The 21,848-nt window shown below is 41.1% G+C and overlaps 1 long non-coding RNA gene across 2 annotated transcripts in view; it reads right to left on the bottom strand.

Annotated features, from left to right (window-relative positions):
* Nucleotides 1–2,755: 2,755 nt before the first annotated feature.
* The window catches only part of LOC311514883, a 193,359-nt gene continuing 174,266 nt past the window's right edge, over nucleotides 2,756–21,848 (bottom strand). For both annotated transcript variants that reach the window (XR_014709960.1, XR_014709961.1), the window contains one exon: nucleotides 2,756–3,980. This is a non-coding gene — a long non-coding RNA (uncharacterized lncRNA). The remainder of the gene's footprint in view (nucleotides 3,981–21,848) is intronic.

Below are 21,848 nucleotides of genomic sequence, written 5' to 3'. Positions count from 1 at the left end.
AAATGTGGATTTCTTTACAGCAACGTTGCTCTTGCACACAAAAAATGGTTAGAAACTTGTAGGTAGTTTTGATGGTATTTCTACTTGCCATATAAAGAACAACAATTATTTAACATTAGTCCCACAAAAGATCACTAAGGCATTCTATCCATCCACATCCTAAGGTGATCTGTGTGTGTGTGTGTGTGAGTATTCTTTCTGCCATTATGGTAATATCAGGGTGAATAGGTTTTGTCCATGCCAGTAAGTTTTTATGGTATTTTTCTGAGGCTTTGTCCACAGCAGTGGAAATAATAGCCTCAATCCTACCAGAAGCTTCATATGCAGTTATGAACATGACTTTTTTAGAAAAGAATTTGATCTTATTTAAAAGCTTCACGTGATGGAGAAATTACAACATCCCTTTGTAATACATTCCATGGGTTACTGGCCTTCACCTTAAAACTAGACAATTTCTACTACCACTTGATTTTGTGTACCTGTAGTATGCTAGATTAAAGAGCCATCTAGTATCAGACCTTCTTCTCCCCTCCAACCCCCCACACCCAGCTTTAATAGAGGCAAATTATAGATCATGAGGAAGTCAGATTTCAACTCTTTCTTCAGTAAGCTAAATAGATTCAATTCCTTTCATAACATGTATTTTCTAGACCACATATACGGGCAGCTCTTCTCAGAACCCTCTCCAGTTTCTCAATACTCTCTTTAAAGCGTTGACACCAACACTGGACATGGTATTCCAGTCGCAATCTCACCAAGGCGCCATAGAAAGTGGTAATATCACTTCCCTATTTGTGCTTCATAGGCCTGTTAAAAACACCCAAATATTATAACAGTAGTCTTAGCCAGTGGGACATGCATCACATCTCATCTACTATGACCTTTATGTCCTTATAATATTGTATGCTTGCCTCTTGCCAAGGGGCAAAGAAATCCACATTTGAGATCTGTAATTGCCAGCAGTCACTCCCACATCAGAGTATCCAATGGCCTGCCAACCAAGGGCTACTACATCCATTCTTATGGATGCATTTATAGGGGTGGGGGAAGCCAGTAGGGAAGAGAAGAAAAAAAAAAACCTCTCTGTTCCCTGCTGCATACTCAAAAGGGTCAGCATAAAACAAAAACAAAAAAGTCCACAAACAATCTTCAGTGAGGTAGTTCAAACACTCAGAGCTCTTGCACAAAACCAGATTTATGAAGAAGGGATTGATTACTTATTTAGTAAGTTTTATTTTGCTAAAAAGGGAATAACTTCCTGAGGTTCTCCCCACCCACTCTTTAACTTACTTCGATGACTATAGGCATCCTGAATAGTGTCTTCAGAAACAATTACAACTCTAAAGTGCTATTAATGGGCATTAAAAAAAATACAGTGATAAGGTGTGTGTGTTTTTATGTAACTACAGCTGAGTATGATATTAAATATAAAGTTAGGATGCAATAAAAAGCTCCTATAGAGCAGAATAGAATAGAGATTGCTTCCCTGTATTATTTAAATTGATATTTCACCACTATTAATCTTTAGTTAATAATTAGGTACAGAATGTCCCTGTTCGACGAGATAGTCCTAGTATAGAGCTCACTGATCATTCTTGTTTGATGTGTGTGTTTTTATTGTCTGAGCCTGGTATTGTATTTGTTTACCGTATTAACAAATAAAATGTTGAAAATTATTGAGTGTACTTCAGTGAATTTCATTAAAAGGTTGTCAAAGACATTTGACTATGTTCCTCTGCAATAACGAAACACACAGATTGTTAGCATATGGTATTTTTACATGTGCTCGTGGATTTTTTTACTCCTACCTTAACATAAAAGTTATAGAATAATGTAGCTAGTAGATACATATAATACCAAGGCAATATAAACTTTAAGATAAAATTGAGGTTATGGAACTTGCACATTTTTAACTGATAGACATTTGGTACAAGTGTAGGTCCCAGTGTTGTAATCTGATCCCACTGATTTCAATGGGGCTCTGTAGAAGTTCAAGGGTCCATGCACATGGACTGGAGTGCAGGATAGGGGCTGACCATACTTCATATGACTAGATCACTATTGATATGTTGACTTTGGATTAACTATTCAAGTAAGTAGAAGGAACAGATAGTATACTGATCCTATTGACAATACACGACCTGATTCTAAGAGGAGTCTGCCCTTGCAGTTCCCATGACAGTCATCAAGGAGGATCAGACCCACATTTAATAATATGGAACTAAATTTGCTTTATTAAAATTTCAGTGTGTGAAACAAGCTACATAACAGATTAGAAAGCATAAATACAGCAATATTCAATTATCTGTAACTTTTAAATTAGGCAAGTATTAGTGTAACAAACACGTAATAAATCACCAGTGCCTGAAAAAAAGATCAAATCAAATTGGATGAATAATTCCAGTTGTCATAATTACAAAATTAGACCATTAAAAAACCCTCCAGAAAGACATGGTCTTAAAGTGCTTTGGTAATAGTGTTGTGCCATGTATTCAAATGTGATTAAGTCTGAAATGCTGCTTGTGTGAGTGGAGCGAACAAAACAGCAGGGCAGATCTTTTTACACATTGCTTTCTCAGAGTTACGAACTGACCAGTCAACCACACACCTCATTTAGAACCAGAAGTATGCAATCAGGCAGCAGCAGAGACCCAAAAAAACAAATAAGTGTTAAACATAAACTACTAAAATAAAGGGAAAGCAGCATTTTTCTGCTGCATAGTAAAGTTTCAAACTGTATTAAGTCAATGGTTGATGTTCAGTTGTAAGTTTTTGAAAGAACAACCATAATGTTTTGTTCAAAATTACAAACATTTCAGAGTTACAAACAACCTCCATTCCCGAGGTGTTCGTAACTCTGAGGTTCTACTGTACTACAATGGCAGTGAAAGCTTCAGAACTGAAGCTAATAGGAATATGACCCAGCACACTTTTTCTTTAGTGTTTTCTGAAAGGCAGGGTGGCTCTCTGATGATTCACTGATAGTCAGGCTCTCAATTCAGTGTCAGAGTCTCAGTTCTGCCACTAAGTGGCCTGACAAGATACTTCAGGATAGAACCCCTCTTGTACTAGAGTAATCAGAGCCAGTGAAGGGCATACATGTCTTTTGACTAGTTTTCCACTCACTCCTTTGTGCCTTAACTCAAGTGCCCTGCCATGCAAGTTAGAACAGCCTCATATCCACTCTAACTAGGGCCAGTAAATAACAGCTCCCAAGGAACTTCTGAGAGTCAGTATCAGAGCACATTTATGCACCATCTTCCTCCCTTCCTGCCTCTCATGTACTCTCTGTCCATCCCTCCAGTTTAACTCAAAATCCTTCTCATACTGGAAGGAACCAAGAGTGGTGAGCAAAGGGGTTCACTAGCTGTCCACTAACTGATGCTCCCTTAAAGTCCTGTTCCTGGACTTGAAGCCAAGGCTCTAGCCCTTATGCTCCTTATGCCCATTTAGCCTTCTGTCAGTGGGGATAAAGGTATTTGTCTTTCTGTGTAAAGTACTGAGACCGCAGATTAAAATCCCAAACATTACTATGTGAAGAGGTAAACTCAACAGTTGCCAGGAACAGATTCGATTGATACATGTGAAAATTTGAAGGTAGAGAACCACAATACTTTCTCTGGAAAATGCAATCTAAAATTGACTTGCTGTAAACACGGTAAAAGAAAAAAGGTGTGGGGCTTTGATTGTAGTGTATGTATATGGAAGGCAGAGCTGAAGTAGGTGTTGGCAGTGGTCGCTGGATGGAACCAGTACAGTGCAAAGGACCAGTTCTCCAAAAGTTACAGCTGCAAGAACCCTTATCTTCAATGGCAGTATACCTGTGAGTAATTCTGTAGGATCAGACTCCAGCATGGAAAGTTGTTTACCTTGCCTCTCAGAACATTCTCTTTCAACAGTCAGACCTCAATGGCAGGGAAGGAGCAGTTTGGTCCATCTCCAAGGCTAGGATAAAGTAGAAGAGCCCAGCAGTTCCAAGCCTGACAATATTCAGGGAAAAAAAAAGATTACAGGTAAGGAAACCAGTGTTACCATACTTGGAGATATCCAAGGGGTGATGTCTACATGAGAGTAATTAATGAGTTAGCCAAAACATTTGAACATGATAGCCTAGACACTCCACAAATGTTTGTTCAAAGAGACGTATGGTAGCTAGCTGGTATTAACTGGCAGCTAGCTCACTCAGGTTAAGAAGCTCAAGTTTAGAAATCCCCTCAGACAGGACAGAATGGAGTCTCTCCGACACACACACACGAGTTTTTAGACACATCAAGAATATTCTTTGGTGAACATTACCAAAACCTGTAAAAGAAATCTAAGAGATCAGAGACCTTCCAGACTGTGTCCATTTACCAAAGGAGATCACAGATTAACAGCGACAGTGTGAACTGTGCTATACACAGGTCTAAAAACCCAGACTGGTTAGGATGTTTGGAGGTAGGTTATTTTCTTACAAACAAAAAACTGCTAGGAGTATTATATATTCAGTGGCAACAGGGTCAAGCCCCGTGAAGGACAAATCCAGTAGTCTTTACCAAGGTCAAAAACCTCCAGAGACTGTTGCAGCTCCGCTGCAGTTTATTTACTCCTCCACCCCAACTTTTATCTGCACCCTAATGCCAATTTAACATTTTCTGAAGTTTTACGGTAATCTCTAGGAACGGTACAGATAAGACAGTCTAATACTAAGTGTCAGTTACTAGTGATCAAAACGATTTCCTCAAATAACTCAGACATGTGAAATTGGCAGAATCTTCCCCAGGGTACGGAAGTGAATTGAGCAGGGTAGGTAGTATGCTCACATTCTAGGGTTTTAGAGACCTCTGGCTGTATCTTATGTCTTGTTAAGCTTCCCAGAAGCCTGATTATTTCATAAAACAGACTGAGAGGCTTTTTTTCAGAAAGGCATTTAATATCTTATTTTAGGAATTCTATTGACATTTTTATTAGATAATATCATAGCCACGTAGACTTTACTAAAACGTTTGAGGATTTCAACCATTAGGTCATTAAGCTAACGTTCAGGATAAATTGTGTTTAGTTTTGTATATTAGAAGATAGGGCCATTTCTCTTTAATACAATATATATATTTCCTTAATTAAGCGTCACAGTTCTGCTTTGTTTTTAACTCTACCATATTTGTGTCTCAAGGAAGACTTTATAGGCAGTGCATACTATATTTAAGATTGTACAATATTTCCCATATCAGACCCTGATTTCAGTTGTTTCTAACTTTGAAATTCCCTCGGTCAGGCATCCATCTCAGGATGAATGTTTTTTGGCAAGTTTCAGCACTTTAGCCATTTCCAAGAACAAGATTAGAGGAGACTATGTCATTTTGCCCATGTTAAAAAAAGCCACTCGGTCACTGAAGCTCTAACACCACCATGTTTTGAAGGCACGGGCATGAAATTTGCTAGGCAGGGTGGTGTGGTAAGGGAAGTGGTGTCACCCTGGTGTGCATTTTGCTGTTCCTCCAGTGTAATTCTTTCTGCCCAGTCTCCTCTAGACCATCCCTTTCCAGGGCTCCTTGCCCCAGTTCCATTGTCCTCTCCTAGCCAGTCCCAGTCTCCACAGCAGCTTCTTATTCTATTCCTTTCCCAGCCATGCTCCAGCTCTCTCCCCGCCGCCTGATTCCTCATCCTATCTGTCTCTCTTCCAACCATCTTGGCCTCTGGTGGCATAAAACCATCCACCCACAGTCCCCATCCCTATTGGCTCCCACTTCCAATCTTCCTCCCCCGGCTCCTCCTCCTTCCCTAGTGCCCAGCTCACCCACTTCCCAGCTGCTTGTCCCAACAAGTTCCGGTTCACCCCTGCCCCAATTCCTCATCAGACCTGTCTCCCTCCCCACTTCCCAATCCCACTCCTTAGCTCCCTATCTTCTCTACCCCTCACCCAGCCTCCAGACCCTTTTTCTCCACACCATCCTTCAGCTCTTTCTCCTGAAATACTCCTCCTCCGGTCTAGCTCTTGTCCACTCTTGCATTTGACTCTGACAGCTTCCTCCTCCATGCTGGCTAAAGCCAAAAGGCTTCCAGTGCTGATATCAGGTGTCTGGACCCTGCATCCACCTGGCCCAGAGAAGCAATTACAAGGGAAATCCTACTTAGTCTTGAGCTGGAGCAAGGCCAGAATCTACAGCAGAAGGACTCTAAGCATATGAAGACTGATTTTTCAGAGGATTATAACTTGGCCAAATTGGAACAGATTTTCACAGGGACAGCAAAAGGCACATGCCTGAAGAAAAGGCAACAAATATGATAAATTTCAAGTCCTTGTTCCAAAGCATGGGCATGGTGGAGCTTTTCAAAGAAAAGCTGCTAAAATATTTTTTAATGGGCAAAACAAGGTATTTTTCTCTAACTTTGTTCTCAGAAATGACTAAGCCTTTTGGAAAACTTCAGCCAAAAACACATTCAGCGTAAAGCACCTGGCATATGAAATTCTAGCCCAGAGAGTTAACGTTTGGCAAAGGTATACGCATAGCTGTGCAATTAACTGATTTTTTTTGGCTTTCGGGGGGGTGGGGAGGGAAGTGTTTGCTTCAGGCAGAGTTTAGGAAACGGTGGTCTAGATTAAATGATAAAGCTAGGAGAATAAGTTATTGAAACAGTTTGCTGTCAAACTGGGAAGACACAACTAGGGATCTGTCCTGGGTCTAGTACTATGCAAAGTTTTCATTAATGACTTGGATAGTGGACTGGAGAGAATGCTTATACAATTTGTGGATGACACAAAGCTGGGAAGATAAACGGAGGGGCTCCACCAAGTCCCCTCCAGACACTACTTCTAGCTGTTTATAATGTCATTTCCATGCCTCCCCATTCACAGCATAGGAGGGGTTCTCTAGGCAAAACAAAGAATAAGGTCTTTTCTCCTCTTTCCCTTATGAGAGGGGGGAATCCCAGAGAAAAAAAAAGAAAGGCAACAATGGCCTGGCTCTTAGGCCATCTGTCAGGATTCAACTTTTTAGGCTTTGCCTATTAACAAATCTACAGTCACTTATTAGGGTCTACCTCCAGCCTCTCCTCTTGGGGCAGTTGGTCTATGCAGTTCTGGGAGCAATGAGGCCAGCAGTTCTCCCTCTTTACTGATCTCTCTCTGCTCACAAATCTCTGGGGTGTGAAAAACCTTCTCCTGTACACTACCCACTTCCTGTGGCAGGTTGTCCCTCTTTAAGCACCTCACCTCCAGGCAGAGCAAGCCTTACAGGTGCACCTCATTACTGCTAAACAGGCCCACCAGAGCTCATTCATCTCCTCTCTACTATAGTGAGGGTGTGCCCCTTCACAGAGGAGTTGCAAGCACTTTGGAGGATAGGATTAGAACTGAAAATAACCTTAACAAATTGGAAATCAACACAGTGAAATTCAGAGACAAGGGCAAAGTACTATACTATACATATGGCTACACTCACTGCAGCATGTACAGTGTGAGCATGCCATATATAGCTACATACCCCAGTGAAAGACTCAGATGGGGGAGGTAGTGGGGAAAGACTCCAACGGGGTGAAGCTGCTGGAGTCTCTCCCTGAGGTGGGAGAATTTCCCAGCTGCCTCCCCATGGCCAGAGCCTTTCACAGTGGTGGGGAAAGGTACTATGCTGCTAAAAACTAGCAATGTAGACATGAGAGGCCCTGCCTGGAGATGCAGAGAGCCTGTAGAGGGTACATAGCCTGGGGTTCAGGCATATAGGGCACTCCACTCTACTCACCTTAGCCACGCCTCACTGTTTACACACTGTCTCATTATACCCATGCTAGGTGGGCATGCAGTCTCTGTACTCTACACACTCCCATAAACAGAGACATACCTTTCGGAAAGAAAAAAAAAAATCAAATGCACAACTACAAAATGGGGAATAACTGGCTAGGTGGTAGTACTGCTGAAAAAGATCTGGGGCTTACAGTGGATCACAAATTGAATATGAGTCAGTGTGATGTAATTGTGAAAAAGGCTAATGTCATTTTAGGGTGTATTAATAGGAGTGTCAGAGGTAAGATACAGGAGGTAATTGTCCCACTCTACTCAGCCTTGGTGAGATCTCAGGTGGCATCTGGGGGTCACACTTTAGGGAAGAGACAAACAAATTGGAGACAGTTCAGAGAAGAGCAACAAAAATGATCAAAGGTTTACAAAACCTAACCCATAAGGAAAGGTTAAAAAAACTGGATGTGTTAAGTCTTGAGAAAAGACAACGGAGGGGGGACCTGACAACAGTCTTCAGATATGTGAAGGGCTGTTACAAAGAGAATGATGATAGACTGTTCTTCATGTTTACTGAAGGTAGGATGAGAAAGAATAGGCTTAATATGCAGCAAGGGAGATTTAGGTTAGATATTACGAAAACCTTTTTAACTAGAAGGCCAGTTAAGCTCTGGGATAGGAGTCCAAGAGAGGTTGTGGAAGTCCCATCTTTGGAGGTTTTTAAGAACAGGGGGGACAAACACCTAAAAGGGATGGTCTAGGTTTACTTGGCCCTGCCTCAGTGCAGGGGGCTAGACAGGATGACCTTTCGAGGTCGTATTCCAGCCCTACAGTTCTAGGATTCTATAAAAATATTTCACTTTTATTTTTTTAAACTAATTTAAAGCAAAATTGGAACTAAAAGTTATTTTGACTAACAAAGAAATCATAGTGTTTCATTTTCTGAAAGTGTCAAATGAAAATATTTAGATTTTTTTAAAAAGAATTCCCAGACCAAAACACCTTGGTTAACTTAATAATTTCATAAAATATTTTGTTGAAGCAGAAAACAGTTTTGGCTGAAAAATTTTACCCAGTTCTAGTTATGAGAAACTAAAAACAGATTTGATAAGGGGAACATCAGGAAACCTTGAAAAGAATGGTTGGTAGCACCACCTATAATTTAAGAAACGTGCCCAATTTTGCACATCAAGTCAGTGACAGAGTTGGGAACAGAATTCAAAACTCCTGCTGGCCAGTCCCCGGCTCTCCTCTGTAGGCTCTCTCCAGGAAAGAAACCTTTAAAACTGCCATCCTCATGAATCCATGTTGCCAGTAAGTCATAATAAATCATTAATCAACAAAAATGTTCTCCAAAATCTCTGAAGCATCTAACTCAGTACTCATTAAGAGACAAAAATAAATTTCTCTTATACCAGAAATTTCCCTTGCTAGCTCGAGCCCAAACTTTTATGGATTGTGTAAGCTTTGCCACAGAAGCCCAATAGTTACTGTAGTTTAGTGACAGGTTTCAGAGAAGCAGCCGTGTTAGTATGTATCCACAAAGAGAAAAAGGAGTACTTGTGGCTCAAAAGGAGTACTTGTGGCACCTTAGAGACACAAGTACTCCTTTTCTTTTTGTAGTTTAGTGATTACAATTAGTCATTGTCTGTCTTTAAAGGAGGTTTATATGGAAGGGATATGTGGATAACAAGTAATTACAGAGGAAAATGTATTTTATATTGAGCTTTAGTTCTTGCATGCAGCTGAAGAAAATCATTGTGTAAAGTTAAACAATTATATTACATGATACAAGTCAAAATGCACACGAGTTACAAAACAATTCAAACAACCCCCTCCCATCCACATGTGAAAGACAATGCACCAGCTGGTTTAATCTGCTAGTTGGGGATAAAACAAATCCATTACCTTTAATGCATTTAACAATATGAGCTCTTCCACCATCCTATAACATGTTATATACAAGTTACAGTTTTATACAAGTTACAATTCCTAAATTGATGTGTACACACAAATGTAAGCAATTACATTGTCAGTATTCCAGTAGACCATAATTAGCAGTTCACATTAGTAACACCCTGAGTACTTTCTCATTCTGGGCCTGTAATTAGTATAATTAAGATAATATTTCAATTACAAGGGTTGAATCTCTTATCCTACATAATGGGAGACTGAGTACATTTTAGAGTGGTTGTCCTTTTAAAAGCCAATCAAATTGATCCATTTAGTCAGGATCCCCCCCCTCCCCCATTTTACCAATGGTCTGACATGTCATGGAAGGTCTGGCTGCTATGAAAGGTATGGATTTTAGCCTTAGAAGAAGCCCATCTCTTCTAAATATGAGTTAGTCTGGAGCAAAAGGCTATTAGATAGGAAATGTGCATAATTACCAGTGGAATGGAAGGATTTATGGTCTGATCCTGCCAGCCGCAAGATATCCTCAACACTAATCAACTAAAGGGAGCTGAGGGCACTCAGCACTGTGCAGCTGCAGCACTTCCCTCTTGAGTTTCTCTCCTGGTGTGCCTTCTCATGTTCAGAGAGCAGCTGCGAACATCATACAGGTTTGGCATCTCTTTCCCTTTTTGCTTTGTTTCCTATCCCCCACATTTTTGCTAAGCAATGCAGCATGACTGTGGATTTGTTTTTCTCCTCTCTAATCAGCAAGAATATTATTTTTGCTCTCTTACTTCCCATCTTATAAGGATAAAAGTCTTTTCATTTGAAGTTTGACACATATAACTAGCCCCTCCAAAAAAGGGAGCAGGGCCTAGTGCACCTGGAACTGATTATGTGCTGCCCAGTAGACCTTAAGGGAAGGCATCTGGGCTTTATAAAGAAGGAGACAGGTGCAGGCAGGTCTTTGGTTGATGCTTGCAGTTGCTATAGGAAGTAAAAAGGCTCCTGGAGGGCCTTCAGTCAGGGTAGAAAGGCCTGTAAAGGTGGTCAAATTTCAGGCAAGAAGTGATAGGGAAGCAGGAAGACAGACCTTTAGGGAGGTGGGGCTGGGCCAACTGAAAGTATGTAGATCATAGAATATCAGGGTTGGAAGGGACCTCAGGAGGTCATCTAGTCCAACCCCCTGCTCAAAGCAGGGCAGCTCCCCAGATCCCTGAATAGCCCCCTCAAGGATTGACCCTCCACCCCCTTATAGACTTGAGTTATATATTGAAAGAGTTTGTGCAGGTATTAATAAATTGGACCCCCAGAGGGGGCAAGTTTAATATCTGGAGTGTGGGACTTAAGGGGCCCAGAATGAAGGGGAAGCTAAGACAGGCCTCAGTAGAGACACTTTGGTTATCAGGGTACAGTACAGGGTAGGCATAACCTCTGACACAGGCTTTCATTTTTAGGAAGGGGAAAGAATTTCTATGAACCACACCAAAGTGGGCCAAAACTATACTGAAAAAATTATGTGCAAGAAATGTTACTAGTAAAATGGTGAACAAACATAGCAGTAAGCTGCAGAAGTATTGAGCCGCTAAGATATACACCATGTAAAGAAGGGAACTTTAACTGTAGGCCAGATTGCAGTGAATACCTCTAATGAATAAATTTGAATTACTACTTTCAGTATATACACTTAAAAATATTTTGAGTATTGCCTTTTTCAGGTGCATTGTGCTTATTTCTAAAAAACAGCTCTGTTTGCTTTATAATGAAAGGTAGTGTCAAGAGATTGTACGCTTCAAATATCGGAGATTACTCATCATGCTGAACTTTAGGGTATATTCTCATCTCTATGCATGGGGTGTTTCATGTCCATGAGTCCCTAGGCAGCAAATAAGAATTCATTCTCAAATCTAAGTTTCAAATATAACCAGCTGGTGAATTCAGCTCAGATATTCTTTGCAATTTCATTACCACTCAGCCCAGCCACTGGCCTTAAACTGATTTTTAGGGAATGTTTTGTTTTTACTAACATCTTTAGCACAAAAATAAATACTTACAGTTCAAATATACCTCTCAAAAAGCAAAGCAGCACTGGTGGTGATGGACTAGGGGGTGCTCAAATGAAAGTATCTGAAGTCACCAAAGTTTCGGAAAGCTTACCTCCTCCTCAGGACAGGCCTAGCCATTTTGTATAACATTGTAATATCTGTGAACAATGAAGCCAAGCAGCAAAATATAGATATGGGACTTCTGAGGAAATATACTATTCCTTAAGCAGCTATTTAATTAGAGGGAGTTACTCTAAGCCAATTAAATCTTTTTCTTGACCAGGCATAATACTTTTTCCAGTAAGGGTAAGACAGCCACTATGCTGCTGAGCAGAAAGAATAACCATCCTACAGTCCATACCTTTGATGATTCAGAAGTGGCAGGTTACTGTGTGACAGGCAATTAGCTTAGTTGTCTTTCTGGCAACAGGTATGCAATACTGGAGCATTAAAACCTGATCTCAGATTTTGAGGTTTGGGAAGAATGTGGCTAGCTATTTGATGATTATGTAATTAAGGGCTTATGAAACAGGAGGGGAAGTGGGGTTAATCTCAAACTTCTGTTTTTTCATTTTCTGAGGTGTGGGCTAGTGGCACCTAACTCCCGTTTAGGCCTTTGAACATCTCCCCCAAAGGAGAAACTGAGTTTCAAATATTTTGTTTTTAATTCCATCCCCTGTCTGTCTATTCTACTAATATTTTTGTATATTATACTGTTTATATTTACATACACAACCTTTTAATCCTGTTCCACTGATTTTTAGACACTAGAACAGGGAGCACCCCATTATACCTAACTATTAGGTGTATGCAGTGCTCTGCGAGTACAATAGGGCAGATGTAGCAATGAAAGACAATTTATTTACAACAATATAGTTCTTGTCCATATAGGGAAATGAGTGGGTCACTAGCTCAGTGTTCTTACGTATTATGAGGTAGGCAGACTAGTGCAAGAGGGAACAAAGAATGCAGGTGTAGAGGGATTAACAAAAACTGCATGGCCCTGGGTCTATACTCACTGCTGGGGATAAAACGGGCGGTAGCTTCTTGAAACCAGTCTTTCCTCCCTGATCCCACGTTTGTCCCCAATACATCTGGCTCCATAAACACCTCACAGATAGAGGGAGGCAGGCTGAGAAATCCGCTCCCACACCTAACTATGGTATATCATGAAGTCAAACAACTGCTTATTTGGAACGTCTCAAGCTGTCCTCTGCATTTCTGTCAAACACTTGTAAGCACGCACATTTTGTGCAAGCAGTTTAAGTCTGTACCTGACAAGTGTTCTGCCCCAACATTTAACTTTCTATTAGTGCTTCAGTCGTAGTCTTTTGTAAGCAGTACATGTAAAAAGTTGCTAATCTTTACTATTTGCCAAATGCTAGGGACACTTTGCAGGAATTTTAGACAGGATTCACAGCTTGCACAAATAGCCATGCCCAAAACGTGTCATTCATAAGCTTCCATTTTAATATATCCTATAGACACAAAGTAAAATACTCTCAAGGAAGATCATTACAAAGGCGGCACTATGTGAAGTGCAGCAATGATATGCTACAAACAAATCAGAATGAATGCCATCTCCTTGTAACGGTTTGTAGTTTACATTGGCCCTCTATTTGCTAACTGGCAGCAATGTGAATGAGTTAATTATCGGTATTTTATTAAAGGAGCACATTAGAGGTTCTGACTGAAATGAGAATACAATTGTGCCAGGTACTGTATAAATACATAGTAAGAGAGTCCTTCTCCTGAAGAGCCTATCATCTAAATAGACAAAACCAGAGAAAGGAAGTAGTTAGTATTGCCATTATTTAGATAAGTGATTAAATAGGTGGCACAAAGTAATATAGGAAGTCTGTGACTGAGCATGACACTGAAACCATGCTGAGTGCAAGCTGAGTGCTGTGACCACAGGACCTTTGTTCTTTTCAGTTAAAAACCCCCAAGTGGTGTGTGTGTATATATATAGTTCGTTCAGGATGCTATGCAATCACTGTTCATTTGGATCCATTCATCAAATATTGTCATTAAACGTTGTCCAACCAGAAAGCATCTAGTTTTGCAGTGATATCAGGTTTCAGTGGGGGGTTTCTTGACAGGACAGCTCATAGTGAGTGGACTGAATTCCAATGCACCCTTTTTTGGGAAACAATCAGATAATACCCAGAACTTTTATCATTTGGCCTCAAGGTGCTTTTTAAAGGTGGCTACTCTGTTATGCCCATTTCACAGATAGGGAAACTCAGGCAGAAAAGTTAAGTGATTTGTTTTGTTAGTAGTAGAGGTGGGAACAGAACCACGGTCTCTTAACTACCATCTGAGCATTATCTAAGGGACCATAGAGTCTGCTATTGACTTAGTTTGAATCTCAAATCCTTTTTTAAAATGGGCACAATGCGTTAAAAAAAATTGAGTGTTTAAAACAAACAGTATCAAAGAGATTGTTCCCAATGGCAAATTCTGTGCTCTTTGTTCCAGGAGCCCAATCCTGTAGAGTGCTGAGAATGTGCAATTCTAACTGAAGTCTAGCTATTTGTTCACAGATACTGCAGCGACTAGCTCCCCACAAAGATGAAAGAGTAGCTAGGAGGCAGCTCAGGTGTGCACAAAAGCATCAGGAACTACTACAAAGAGAGACATGGTTTTAGGAATGATGCATGCTATTTGTTAAAATACAAACTGATCAGAAACTTAGTAAAAATACAAACCAAATGGCCAAACCAGTTTTTTTTCCCCCTAATACAACATCACACCATGAGAAAAGCTGTTTCTAGTATTCCAGCTCCCTGCAAAAGCACTGTCAGAAAACTCACAAGGCAGCCTGTTCAGTCCAATTAACAGCTGGATTAGTTTTGCTGATCTCTGAATGAGCATCTAAATGTTCACCCATCACCAGACATTTTAATTCTGCTCCAGTGAAGAAACAACCAATAGATACCAGATCATACAAAGAGATTTCCCCTCGGTGTTACCATGTAAACCAAGTTTTATTCCAGGAGGATTCCTTTTCCCCTCTATCATGGGACTGTGTTAATGGAAATCTTAACACTGCCTAACTAAAGCATTGAAAGTACAGTCAGGATGGATGACAGTAAAGTCTTTCATTACTGAATTAGAGTACTGAGTTGTCTAAATTGATATAAAATGACTTACTTTCTGTTTTACTTTCCAAACCATTTGAAAACTGAAATGAATCCTTCCCAGTAAGCATTTATCTCCTATTATGTCCACCTGGGGATGTTGATGCTTTCCGATTACAGCCTCTAGCCCTCGCCTCTCAGAGGGTATTATGTGATGGCAGTGCACATTTCATAAAGATGTATTGCTGATTATATTTCCATTAAAGACTATAGCCAAGTCTGACTTCTGATTTCTCCCAGAAACAGCTTTTTTACCCTGATGAGATCATTGTGGAGAAAGGGTTTTCTCCCTCCCCGCAATTTACATAGATGCAAGTCCAGAGGGTGAAAATGAAGATTTCCCACAACAGTTGCAATGTTGAGATGGCCTCTTCAGTTTAACCAAATCCTTGTTTATTTCAGTTATTCCGTTTGCAGGGATAGGACCTCAATTTAGCAAAACACCTAAATATACTCCCATTTTAAGTATGTGCTTAAGACTATCCCTTGACATGAAACACTTAAGCATATGCTTAAATCTAAGCACATGCCTTGCTGAATATGAGTAGACTTAACCCCATGCTGAAGTATGGTGCTGAGCTGTATCAAGGCCTAGATCCTTTTTTCTTGGAAGTCTGTAGCTGACCAATGCTCCAGCTCTGTGCTAGGGGTTGCTATGATCTGCGAGGTTCCATATTTTTGGATCAGAAAGAAAAATCAAGGACCCTATTCTGTTTGTTCAAGGAGCAAGTTCCCTGTCCAGATTGTATGTTAGAGAAGAGGACATCAGTCATCTTGCGATTCTGCTTCTCTGAAGTTATGAGCGTCTCATTTGCCTATTACCTGAACCCCTCACAGTTTGGGCAGTGGTGCTGGAACATTTTTAGTATTGGGAGTGCTGAAAGCCAGCCCCCTTACCCCTGTCTGTGCCCCCCCGAGCTGAGGCTGGGAGCAGGGCTGTGTCTCCAGGAGGGTGGGGGGGACCGAACAAGGGTAAGGGGGCCAAGGCTGTGGTCACAGCTGGGGGCGGGGTGCGGCCAAGAGCGGAGCCTAACTAAAGCATTGCAAGTACAGTTGGGATGGATGGCAGTAAAGTCTTTCATTATTGAATTAGAGTACTGAGCTGTCTAAATTGTTTTTTTATACCTTATTCCGGAAAGTAAAACAGAAAATTAATCATTTTATATCAAACGCCAAACACACCACACACCCTGGAAGCATCTCCATTTTGCTTTGTTCCCATTCTGATCTCTGGACTGACACTAAAAGGAGCATTCCAACCAATAGACTGAGGACCATCGAATCTTTTGGAAGTTAGAGACTTTACAAGCCAGCAGTTGATTCCATCAGTGCTACAGACCTGACCCAAGATCTTGGAAATGAGTGCATGTATTTTGTTTTCCTTAACCATTACATAACTCCTCTTTCAAAAGAATCTTTAGATATTAGATACTACAGGATTAGCAATAGCCTGATTATTGGGCAATATCTGAGTTATATACTGACCTGGCTATGTGGCTGATTTCTTGGGATTAAAAGAACCCTTTCTTTGATGAAATTTGTTTTAAATAACTAAATCATAAAGTCAAGGCCTGGGAAACAAGGAGACTGCGGTTCTGACTTCTTAACCAGTGTGCTGAGACAGAAGTTTACTTTTGTTACTGACTTGGTACATCTTATGGAAGAACAATACTAGTTTAGGGAGACACTGTTTCTCAGCAGTTTGTCCTGAACCTGGCATCCTCAGCTCTGACCCACTGAGGCATGGTGACAGATGGAAATTCCACAACCACCTTAAGTATTTTGTTCCAGTGCTTAACTATCCTGACAGTTAGGAAGCTTTTCCTAACGTCCAACCTAAACCTCCCTTGCTGCAATTTAAGCCCAGTGCTGCCTTGTCCTATCCTCAGAGGCTAAGGAGAACAATTTTTTCCATAGTATTCCTTTATATCTATTTTTATGAAGAACTAATTTTGTTTCCTATGTTAGAATTTTAGGGTGTGCTTGCTTCCTGATCTGGACAAGAACTGGCTGAAATATTTGGGAGTACATGAGGCTGAAGCATGCTTAGGATGGGAGGGACATTTTAACAAGCCTTAGAGGGTCAAACAATCATACAAGTTAAGGGTGTTTCTTGCATGACTTACACTGTAACTTCCCCTCTTATTTCCTTGCATTTGTTCTTGACTATTAATATGCTTTCATTCATAAATCCATAAAACCTGTTTTTATGAGACATTTCCTATCAGAGCTGCTTTACATACTCTTTGCACTTGAAATATAAATGTTAAGATGAAATGTTTTCAACCTGCTTTTATAGTTCCCTTTAAAAATAGATTTTATATATATCTATTTCACAATATACTAGTATGTTGAGTCATGGAAAGAATAAAGTTGTATTTCATGAAACAGTAAAATAGAACATGGGGAATTCACTCAGATAGGGGGCTGTAGGGAAATAGTCTACAGTCACTCCCTGGGAGATGTGTTGGGGCTAGAGAGGCAACTAGCCTATAGTTTCTCCTTGGGAGGAGGGAATTTGGGCTGGAAAAATCCAAAGCAGGGGAAGCCAGAAGGGTAAGAGAGGGCTCAGGGAAAGTCAGTAAGGTTCAGGAATGATCAAAAGTTTGGCTGCTGATTAAAGGGTCTCTGAGCTTGAACCTGGAGTAGAAAGTGGGCCTAAGTTTCCCCTGACAGTCACTGAGGGAATGGCATCATAGGGGGAAGACTACCAGAGACTGTCATTCAGGAAAGGCTTTGATACCCTGGAAAGGGGAAAACACAGTGACCTGGCCAGAGGGCCAAGTTACAAAGAGGAAGCAGTGACGCCTGGAGCGAGAGAGGGGCTGCAGACAGAGAGAGCTAGAGAGCGAGCGAGCGCAATGGAGTGCAACTACAGGAAGGAGCATCTGCCTCAGAGAGCTAACCCCCCAGAACTGCCAGGAGTTGCTGTCCAGCAGTGACTAGAGCACCCCATTACAAGGGTAATAATACTGATTGTTGTAACGTGCTTTGAGATCTACTGATAAGTGCCACAGAAGAGCTAGTTATATTTTACACACACTTTTTTTGCACATAGAGCCTCCAAAACACAGTGCCCTCTGCAAATCAAGTGAGAGACTTTGCAGTGTAACTGTACACTTCACAAGGAGCAATGTAAAAATGTGTCCTCTTACTCTACAGATGTGCTTCCTATGTACTGAGTTATGCATCGTAGCTTAAGCAACAAAGTAAGATTTTACTTTGTATTCCTCTTAGTCTTGCAATGCCAACTTAGCTCAAGGATAGGGAGATGTTTGTTTGTTCTTTTCACGTGAACCCTCAAGAAAGGGCAGGAAGTTTAAATACATTTTTAAAAAAATGCATATCCATCACTGTTCCACATTTTCTAGCAACTAAAGATAACACGTTCAAGAGCCAGCTAGGGCTGGCAGCAGATGTAAGAGGTCTGTAGAAGAGTAGTATCCCTGTTACTTGTAGAGGCAGGAAAGAAAGCAGCAGGGGAAATGGGCAGGAGCAATGGTACATCAATCCCATTTAAAAAAACACTCCGCTCTAAATAATTAACTATGACTTTAGGGACTGCCTTGCATTTCAGTCTTCCTGGAACCTTTGCATATACAATGAACTCCACAGTTATGGTGAGCAATGAAAGTCTCCTACATAGCTAAAGGAATATTTTTTAAATGAGGAAGACTAAGATACTGCATAGTGAAGGGGCTTCTCTGTACTTTTGGGACTAAAGAACTCCTCTGATGGAAAGGAAAAAAACTATACTGTTTTTAACCAAAATACAGCATGTACTGTGAAGTACAGGATTTATATTCTAAAGTCATTTTTCAATACTTATTTTCATCATCCTGACCATTAAAAACATTTAAAATTCTACAAAACCAATCAAAACTGAACAAACATGGCCTTTTATTCTCCACACCCCCCCATCAACAAATACAGCATCCTAGCATCAAAACTTAGCGCTACTGACGTTCTTTGCTTTGACCAGGCATGAAATAAAGTTTAGCATTCAGAGGATCAATTCACAGACCTAGAACAGAAAAAAGAAGAAGTTAAAAGGTAAACTAGTCAGCTACAACTTTTTTTCATCCTAACCCTTTATCTTACCTTCTGCTCCTCTTTTGAATCCTTCCTTAAGATCTGTTTTAGTGTTCTCAGGTACTCACTTCAGTGTGTTAAGGCCAGGATTCAGCAAAGTGCAGAACCAAGTGCTTAGGGCCAGATTTTTAAAGCACCTAACTCCCAGTGAAATCAAATATTTTGCTATATATAGACTTAAGTATGTGTTTTAAGAGTTCTGCTGAAATGTGACTTAACTCATTACTTGTGTTCAGATTGCAATAGCTAAAAAAAAGTTTAGCCATTGAGCAGCTTTTAGTAAGGTTGACCCATTTTCTTGAAACATATCTGCTCTCCTTCGAGGTTCACATGAACATCTATGCATTTGACTATCTGACTTCAGCAGATCATTAGCCTAGTATCCCACCAACACCACTAATCAATACCTAGTGTTTTCTAAAACTAGCAAGAGTCAGCATAACGTACCTGGCCAAATGTGTAATGCTTTATTATTAAGGGGGTGAAGTATTTCCAGTCCCCATACTGGACAAATCTGATAGATAGATAGTTCTCAGACTCTCATATGCAGGAAGGCATGCATATCTCCTCAAGCTTAGCTAGCTTTCAACCTCTAAGGAAGAGGAAAAGCGCTCTTTCCTTTGAGAGAGCAATCCCCCTCCCTGGATTGAATAGTCAAACACCTTTGTAGCATGGTTAGACATACCAGGGCATACACCCCCTACCATAGCTGTCAGACGGCCAAGGTCACCGCTGCGCCCCGATGAGGCGCTGAGGTAGGATTTTGCAGCAGATATGTATCTTTACCAGTCTTAAAGATGTGTGTGTATTTAAAGTTGTACAAAGAATTGTTAGGGAGTTGCTGCTCATAACTCTTTAGTTAAGTCATTTTCAATTTAACAAGAGCTTTAAATCTTTATTTTCTAAACATTTAATTGAAATGGTGTGACAACGGTCCATTGGTGGTTCACTACTCCTGTAAGTAGAAAAAGAGTACTTGTGGCACCTTACAGATTAACAAATTTATTTGAGCATAAGCTCCTTTTCTTTTTGCAGATACAGACTAACACAGCTGCTACTCTGTAAGTAACTCTTCTCAGGCTTGACATACTCACCACATCTAACACATGGTTGTTATGACACATACCCAAAAGGTAGTGTAGCAGAGCAAAGACTTACCGGAGTGGCACCTCCTGCTGGTCATTCAGGAATTAGCTCATCCAGCACTCAGAGCACTTTCTGGTGGCTCATCTGCCTCAGGCCCCTCATGTCCCTCCCAGACCCCAGTGCCCCTTTACCTCAGGGTTCTGCCCCAGCAGTACCCCCACACTTTGGTCTCCCCTCCCAGGGGAACGCCCAACCCTCTATACCCACCTTGCCTCAGTGCCTACTGCCAGTCATCATCTAGCCCCCTTTCACTGGGGCAAACTGCAGTCTATAATGGCCACTCATCATTGGCAAGGGAGTCAGACCAGCTGTCTCTGCCTACTCCAGGCTTCACCTCCCAGCCTCAGTACCTGGGTAGGCCTTTATCAAGGCCTCAGCCTGGGGAGTTGCCAAGCTTGAACTGCCCTTGCCAAGATACTCTGCTCCTTCAGGCAGTAGGTCTATCTGTCTCCAAAGCTAGAGAAAGTCTTTAACCCAGTACCTTCCTTAGGCCTTCTTATACTCCCAGTCTGGTCCTGATTGGCTGCCTCAAGCCCGGTCCTGAGTGGCTCCCCGGGGCAGCCCTTGCCCAGGGCTGTTTTTAACCCCTTCTACACCGGACCAGGGTGACCGCCCTGCTACAAATAGCATATAGCATATCACTGAAAAACTAATAACCCACTGATCATTAATACACTGTACATACATCATGCAAGAATATGTACAAAGAAATGTGTGTTTGTCATCAGGCAGACAATGAAAGAACATTTATATAAAAGGTAAAGCCATCAGTTGAGGCTCAGGCCCCTATAAGAGGCTATCATCGACCTTATACATTCTTGTTGTATTAGAAAAGTATCAAGGAAGGTCTCTTCTCAAAGCTAATACCATACTGGTGATTGATGTCACTGTGAAATGTATGCATTAACACTAAGGAAATGGGGATATTTAATAATATGATGCTTTAAAATCTGAGACCAAACGTAGCAAGAAACAAGTTCTCCCCAGAGAGAAGGGAAAGATGTTCTCTTCCTGTTCCCAGTGAAATTAAGCAAAGTGTGACCAAAACCAATGGGAGCCCCATTTACGTACAAATCAGCAGAGGGATGGGAATCCACAGGAATCAAAGAATAGCATCCTGAGTCTGGGGGACAAAACAGTGAGTTTGGAAGCTACGGAGAGAGAAAAAAGCCATCTTGGCATCCATCACTGGACAGACACAAGAAGCCAGAACTCTTGCAAGCTGAGGAAGATTGGCCCTTCAACCAAGGGAGTTGAAGTGTCTGGGAAATGAATATAGGTGAGAAACCTGCTTAGGTAGAGATCTTGCACCTGGGAAGAAAAGGGAAACCAGCACCTTATCCTTACGAGGAAGGTCCTGACTGAAGGAAAGTCAGCCGTGGCTGGAAGGAAGACTGGTGAGAAATCTACCTTGAACTAAGGCAGTAGCTTGTTGAGTTGAGTCTTAGCCACTAGAAAACACTTTGCTTTTTATTTGCTTGAAACAGTTTTGTCTTTTTACCCCTTGTGCTTGAACTGACTTAAACTCTTTGTTAATCAGCTTGATTTACTTTTAATCTAAACCCACCCACTGCTGTAACTGATGTGATTAACTCCGGTTAAAGTAATAAGTTGTGGTTTTGTTTCTTAAAGGAGCAACAAACCTCACTAATTCTGAGTGTTCTAGGAGAGGGCCTGACACTTCAGGGCAGACGGTTTTGGGGAGGTGCAGGACTTGAGTTATATTGGGCGTCACCCTGCAAGTAATCCCCAAGACGGGAGGAGACCAACCATAGGAGCAAAGCATTTAAAGCACCCATAGTTACAGGGCAATTG

Source organism: Lepidochelys olivacea (assembly GCF_965140295.1).
Source record: "Lepidochelys olivacea isolate rLepOli2 genome assembly, chromosome: 1".
NCBI lineage: Eukaryota > Metazoa > Chordata > Testudines > Cheloniidae > Lepidochelys > Lepidochelys olivacea.
Note: the sequence above shows the minus strand (reverse complement) of the source record. Positions and strands in the feature narration are given on the sequence as shown.